We start from the raw sequence: 6,338 nt of genomic DNA on the forward strand, positions 1-6,338 counted from the left end.
TAACTCCTTCACGACCCTAGGCTAGTTCCCTCTGGAGTGTGGTTTTCATCCTGTAAGGATCTAAGGTAAGTTCCCATAAAACTCATCCTGTCAATTCATTTTTTAACTAGCTACCATAACCCATAAAAATGACACACATTGTTGATGCCTTCTGGTATAGAGTACCTCTCTACTTTAATTGAAGACTGAATTAACTAATTATACTCAACTGCCTTGACAATATCAAAACAGTGTGAACTAGCTAGGTTTATGGGGGAGTAAAGTTTGTTTCAACTTAGCACTGTGTAAATTCACCCTGGTCTGCCATATTCTTGTTGGTGAGTAGAGATGGGCAAAAATTAGCTATAGTTGAAACTAATAGCTAAAGTTGCCATGGATACGGCCCTTATTCATGAATGAACCATTGATAAAAATATCGTATCCATGACAATTTTAGCTATTAGTTTCAACTGTAGCTAATTTTTGCCCAACTTTGTTGGTGAGCTATGGTAACAGTAACTTATTGAATAAAACTGAAAAATTATTTAATAAAAAAGGTTTTTTATAATACTCCCTCTATTTAAATAAATATGTATTATATAAATTATGGGAGCAATACAATTTTAAAATTCCTTATCTAATCCTAGATAAATGTTATCCTTCTACACTTAATAGAATATGGTAGTGCCTGACTAAAAGGCTTACCTACTTGTACTAATAAATGAAAGCTGAATAATGGTTAATAAAAAGTTAATCCCTAATTAGGGTAACACTTTTTTAAAAAGTAATATTATTGTTAATGTATAATTGTCTTATATTTATTAATAAACTTAATTTTTTTATTTTATTTTATACCAGATCGGCCTGGTGGGCCTTACATGGTTGATATAACCGTTATATTATATATATATTTTTTTTTAACAGCTGATTATGGGAGGGGGGTATAGTCTCGTACAAAAGACACCCCTAAATATATACAATGTTATTATTAAAAGAAGAAAAAAAATGAAATAAATAGATAAGAATAGTGCTTCTTAATAAATAGGACTTTATTTTGAAAAGATTGTAGTTTTTTCCTTTTTGTGAAGGATGCCGCTCCCCAGACTTCACAGCCGTACATCAGCAGTGGCCTGTAAATTGTTTTAAATATAAGAACAGTTGTTTTTGGTTTTAGTTTGGAATTTCTGTTTAGGATAGGATATAGCATTGCTAACCTTGCATAAGTTTGGATAAACTTCATTGTGATTACAGAAAATATAAAAAAATGATATAATTTTTGAAAAAAAAAATATGAGCATGATAAACATTTTTATTTCCTAAAAAAAAAATTAAAGATGAATACAGAGAATAAGAATAAAAGTCAAGAAAAAAGGAAAATAATGATAAAAATAGGATTGAATGCAGGTAAACACAAAAATGAAGCTGAAGGCGGATGAGAAGACTAACAATAGAGAAGGGGGGGATATTGGTGGTTAACTAATGTTATATTTGAAAGCAAAAAGATATATAATAACATTAAAGTAATGATTATAATAGGAAATTTAAGAAATATTAAGTATAGATTTTACTTATAAATATTATATTTAATATTTCCTAATATTAAGACCATTACCTCAGAAAAAATCTTATTTTTAATGATAGGCAAGTTAAACAGAAGTCGTAAGCAGCATTTTTTATGGTATAGTAATATTTTAAAGGCTGGTGATGAATATGTGTAGTTCTTTTAAATAAATGTTAATAGAATAGTATATTTCAGAAAAGAATATTGAATCTTATTTGTAACCCTCACAGTTCATTAATTATTATTACTTGAAATTAGAGGAGAGAATCAAACAAATCCAATGCCAGCAATTGTAGGTCCCAGTATTGGAGTATTGAACCATGAAAACAGAAACATACTTGAAATTATTCCTGTAAACCTAATTATACTTTTGCGAGAGAAAGCTACTCAGCCTACGAGCAAGTGAGTTTTTGACTTTGTTTTGATGTAGCCTCCTGTTTCGTAGACTAGATGAGTTTAATTCTTTGATTTTAAATTCATTGTCCACTTGTAAAGAAGTTATAAATTGCTCATTGTGAAACAAGTATAATTAAAACAACTTTCACACAGTGCTGGTTGTGCCGTTCGTTGCCAAGCGAGATAAAGCGGAAAATTTGACTAGCTTGTGACTGCAATAGTACCAGTTCGAATCCAGCCTGGGGGGTCAACTTTTGTTTCTGTGGTATCCTACAAAATGAAAACTTGACCCCCCATCACAGCTAGAATAGAGTGGTAACCTGTAGACAACACCACCTGTATGTCAGAAATAACCAGGAAGGGGGTCTTAAAAAAGACAAAAACTGCTGGCTATTCAATAATGAAGAATTCTTCAAATATATCAATTTAAACTTGGATAAATTTTCATTAATAATTAATTTGATTTATCATTAAAATAATCAGGAAAAAAATTAGTGTAATCAATATAGAACTGTCAGAAATTGTTTCACTTCCATGAACTACATTGATATTGGACATAAAACATAACACTCGATATTGTATTGATTATATTATCATTGGAATGAGAAAAAGAGATGGATCGTCTTTGACAATTACAAAATTTATTTTTTATTCTATCGAGTTATTAATGTATTATTTACTTTTTTAGACAAATATTATGCTGCCCTTTTTACCCTTCCTTAATTTTGTATAGGTCTACTATGCAAGAGAAGTTTACTTAAAAATTGTATATACTATAAATGAAACTGCATACTGTATGTATCTATGTATTAAGCTATTATATTAAGAATATTAAAAAAAGAAAAATAACAAGAAATACCTTATAAAAGACTATTTGTAGTATGTAAAAAAATAATTCTCAACTCTAAACTAGGAGAAAAATGAATTAATAAAAATACAGAAGTAAATATGTGTGTACAAAGCTAAAAAAGTGAATGTAATAAATAAACATGGCGAATGCTTTCAAACTATCAGATCCCATATAAATAGATTCTGTGTAAGTAATAATCAAAAATATATGAGAAATTGAATACAGATAGGTTTAACAAAAAATAACTACAACATGTAGAATAAATAAAATGATACAATTCAACATAACATTGGACTAATTGAATGAACAACCTAGTTGTCATCTTTGTTTCAATCTGACAGCTCAGACGAAGCCTCACCAAATGGGGTGAAATGTTGGTTAACAATAAATAGTTTTCTTTTATTATTTTGATACTTTTGTTGACCGCCACTCAGAATCTTCCTACAACCTACTTCATATGGTCAACTATCTTCTTCCAATATAAAATAAATACAGTAAATAGGTAAGAATTAAACAAGAGGTATCAGGATATTGTCATCTTGAGTTTATACACTTCACCATTGAACGTATTATGTTTGATGATTTACATTCATTCAAAGAGTCAATCTGATTTCCTTGGAGATCAATATTAGAGATGAAGTGCATCTCCGGAGCTTCCACACCATCCTGTGCCGGGAGGCGCTGAGGGGCAGTGAGAGGAAACTTCAGATGGATGTTCAGGTATGTCATTGTCAATTAATCACCCTGGGTGGGCCCTGTAGAGTAGAAGGGGAGGCAGACATTGATTTACGGGAATGGGGGATCGAAGAAGGGGTATTCAGGGTTCATTTCGTGGAGAAAATGCCCCGTGAATATCAGGCTATTATAGGTTGCGATCTATTAGGAAAGGGAAGTGCGGGGATTAGAAATAACAAGGGCCTGTGGACGATTCGGTAGGGGCAGAGGAGATATCGGTGTCGCAAGCTTCGAATGGGAGAAGCCAAACGGATAGGTTGAAGCTCTTTTTTGTATTTTTTAAAGATTTTAGATAATGGAAGTGGCCATGTATCTCAGTGTGTTATGCAGCTTTTTATTAAATTAAATCTTTGTTGTTTGTACAATGGTATGTGATTGAAAGTTTCCTAACCACAGTTACAGAAATCAGTGTTTGTTAGACGGAATCTTTTAAATTAGTGTTTAGACTACTGTTTTGTCAGTTTGTTATCTGTACTTTTTATTTTGTTATAGTTTTAAAGTGTTATATTTTGGTGCTACCCTTTAAAGCTTCTTTACAACAAAATATTTGGAACTGTTGAGGGGTAAAGGACGGCAATTTTTTCTATCTATCATCACAACTTAAAAATCTTTGAAAATTTGAATTATGAAAAGAGAAAAAAATATGATGAATCAACAAATCATATTCAATTATTCTTCTGATAATTAGAGCATATGAGAAGATTTAATTTAGGATCCATCGCTTTTTCACATTCTGTTTACAGTATAAATTAATAAAATTAATGTCATATTGATCGATATGGTAATCTTATATTTTTAAATAATGTAGTTCATAGATTAAAGTGAACCAATTTTAGTCTGTTCTATATTTACTGTACTCAAAGTTTACTGATTATTTTTTATAGATAATAAAATAATTAATTATAGACAAAATTTATTCATGTTTAAATTGATAGATTTGAAGTATTCTTCATTGTTGTTTGACTAGCAATGTAAGGAAGTTATGTTTTGGTTATTCTTGTTCTTCAATTACTAACAGAAAACCTCTTTTCAAGATCTTCAACAGTTTTTTAACTTTCTGAGTTTTTAACCCACAACATGATAGGTCTATCAAGCCCAATAACATAATTAAGCTATAGTTCATCATATTTGTTTATTTATACGCAAATTGATTATGGAACTTAAAAAAAATAAATTGGTTCTGAACCCAAAAATGTCACTTTGGGTCCTACAAATCTACATTTACTTATCCAGTAATGAATAATTATCACACAAAAAAGTTAAACCAAAATATAATAAAATAAAATATCATTATTTATAAAAATTAACAATGGATTTAGAGAAAATATTACTGGAGTTTCAGGGACTTAAGAATTTTTAATAAAATTTCACATAGCATGTTCTTCCACTTAGCTTTTCAATTGTGTATTTACATACGAATAATCTATTAACTAAAAATTTAACAATTAATAAGTCTATGTTGACAATTTTTAAAAAGTTAGATTAAAAATGTATAGATACATTCATATTGTCCAGAACATTAGATTAAAAAAAAAATATTTTAAATAATATACATAGGTAGTATAATATAATTCCATTTATATATATATTTTGTTACTTATGTTTACTTGTTCTTTTTTTTAGCTTGAATTCTATTCTTCATTATTTTTATAATATGAATTATTTCTTTATTAAATAAAACAACAAATTGTATCCAATACTGTCTCAACACTTTATTTCTTACTAGTCCAACGTTTCGGCTATTCCAGCCATCTTCAAGGACATCTTTAATACAAATCTCCTCCTCACATTAATTTATAATTTTTATTGCAGGCTATTCTGCCCAGGTCATTTTCTTCATTTTAATTTCAAACCTATTTATTTAAATTTTAAAACCATTAACTTTTATTTTTCTCTATAAAATTATCAACAATATAAAATACACCACCATATAACAAACTATTTAAAATTTATTTATTTTATCACAAAAAGGTATCTGATTAAAACATATTTTAAAATGAATGGAATATGGTCCGGGTGCGGTAAAAAAAAACTCAAATAGCAAATAATTATACTATTTTTATTGAGCCAACGTTTTATTGAGCAATCTATACGCACGGTCAATCATTAATAATCTTCCAATATTTTAAAATGACATTTTGTTTTCGACTTATTAGTCTTATAATGCTTACAATAACATATTGTTGTCACTAATATAAAATTTTAATAATTAAAAAAACAACAACATATATCTCCTTATTTATAATATGATGGTTTTTTTATTATAAAATTTTATATTAGTGACAACAATATGTTAATGTTAGAATCATAAGACTAATAAGTCGAAAACAAAATGTAATTTTAAAAGATGTTTTTATTGTTTTTTAATAATTTAAAATAAATAATTAAAACATAGAAGAGTAAATTTGTTCTATCAAAATCTAATCATAAATGAAACTCTTCCAGTAATAGATATAACTTTAAGAAGTTATTATTTCTGTTTTCATTAATTGCCCAATACTTTTTGTAATTCTTGTTTATTTATACTTTTTGATGTACATCTTATTACTATTTTCTTTAATTTACTTCATGTTTTTTAAATTTAATTATGTTTTTATAAATTTTAAATCAATTTTAGCCATCCCTTAGTTTACTTTTATTTTTGTTATCTATTCTCTAATTTTGTTACATTATTTTAATTGTTTGTATCTTTTTTTAGCCTTGAGAAAGCCCTACAAAGTGAAGCGAAATGTTTGTTCATAATAAATAGTTTTATTACTATTTAAGCTCTTTTGACCGCACCCAGTCCATCTTCCTTCATATTAAATTTTATTCTAC

The sequence above is a fragment of the Halyomorpha halys genome, unplaced genomic scaffold (genome assembly GCF_000696795.3).
Source record: "Halyomorpha halys isolate HHAL.00 unplaced genomic scaffold, Hhal_1.1 Scaffold13.1, whole genome shotgun sequence".
Classification (NCBI taxonomy): Eukaryota; Metazoa; Arthropoda; class Insecta; order Hemiptera; family Pentatomidae; genus Halyomorpha; species Halyomorpha halys.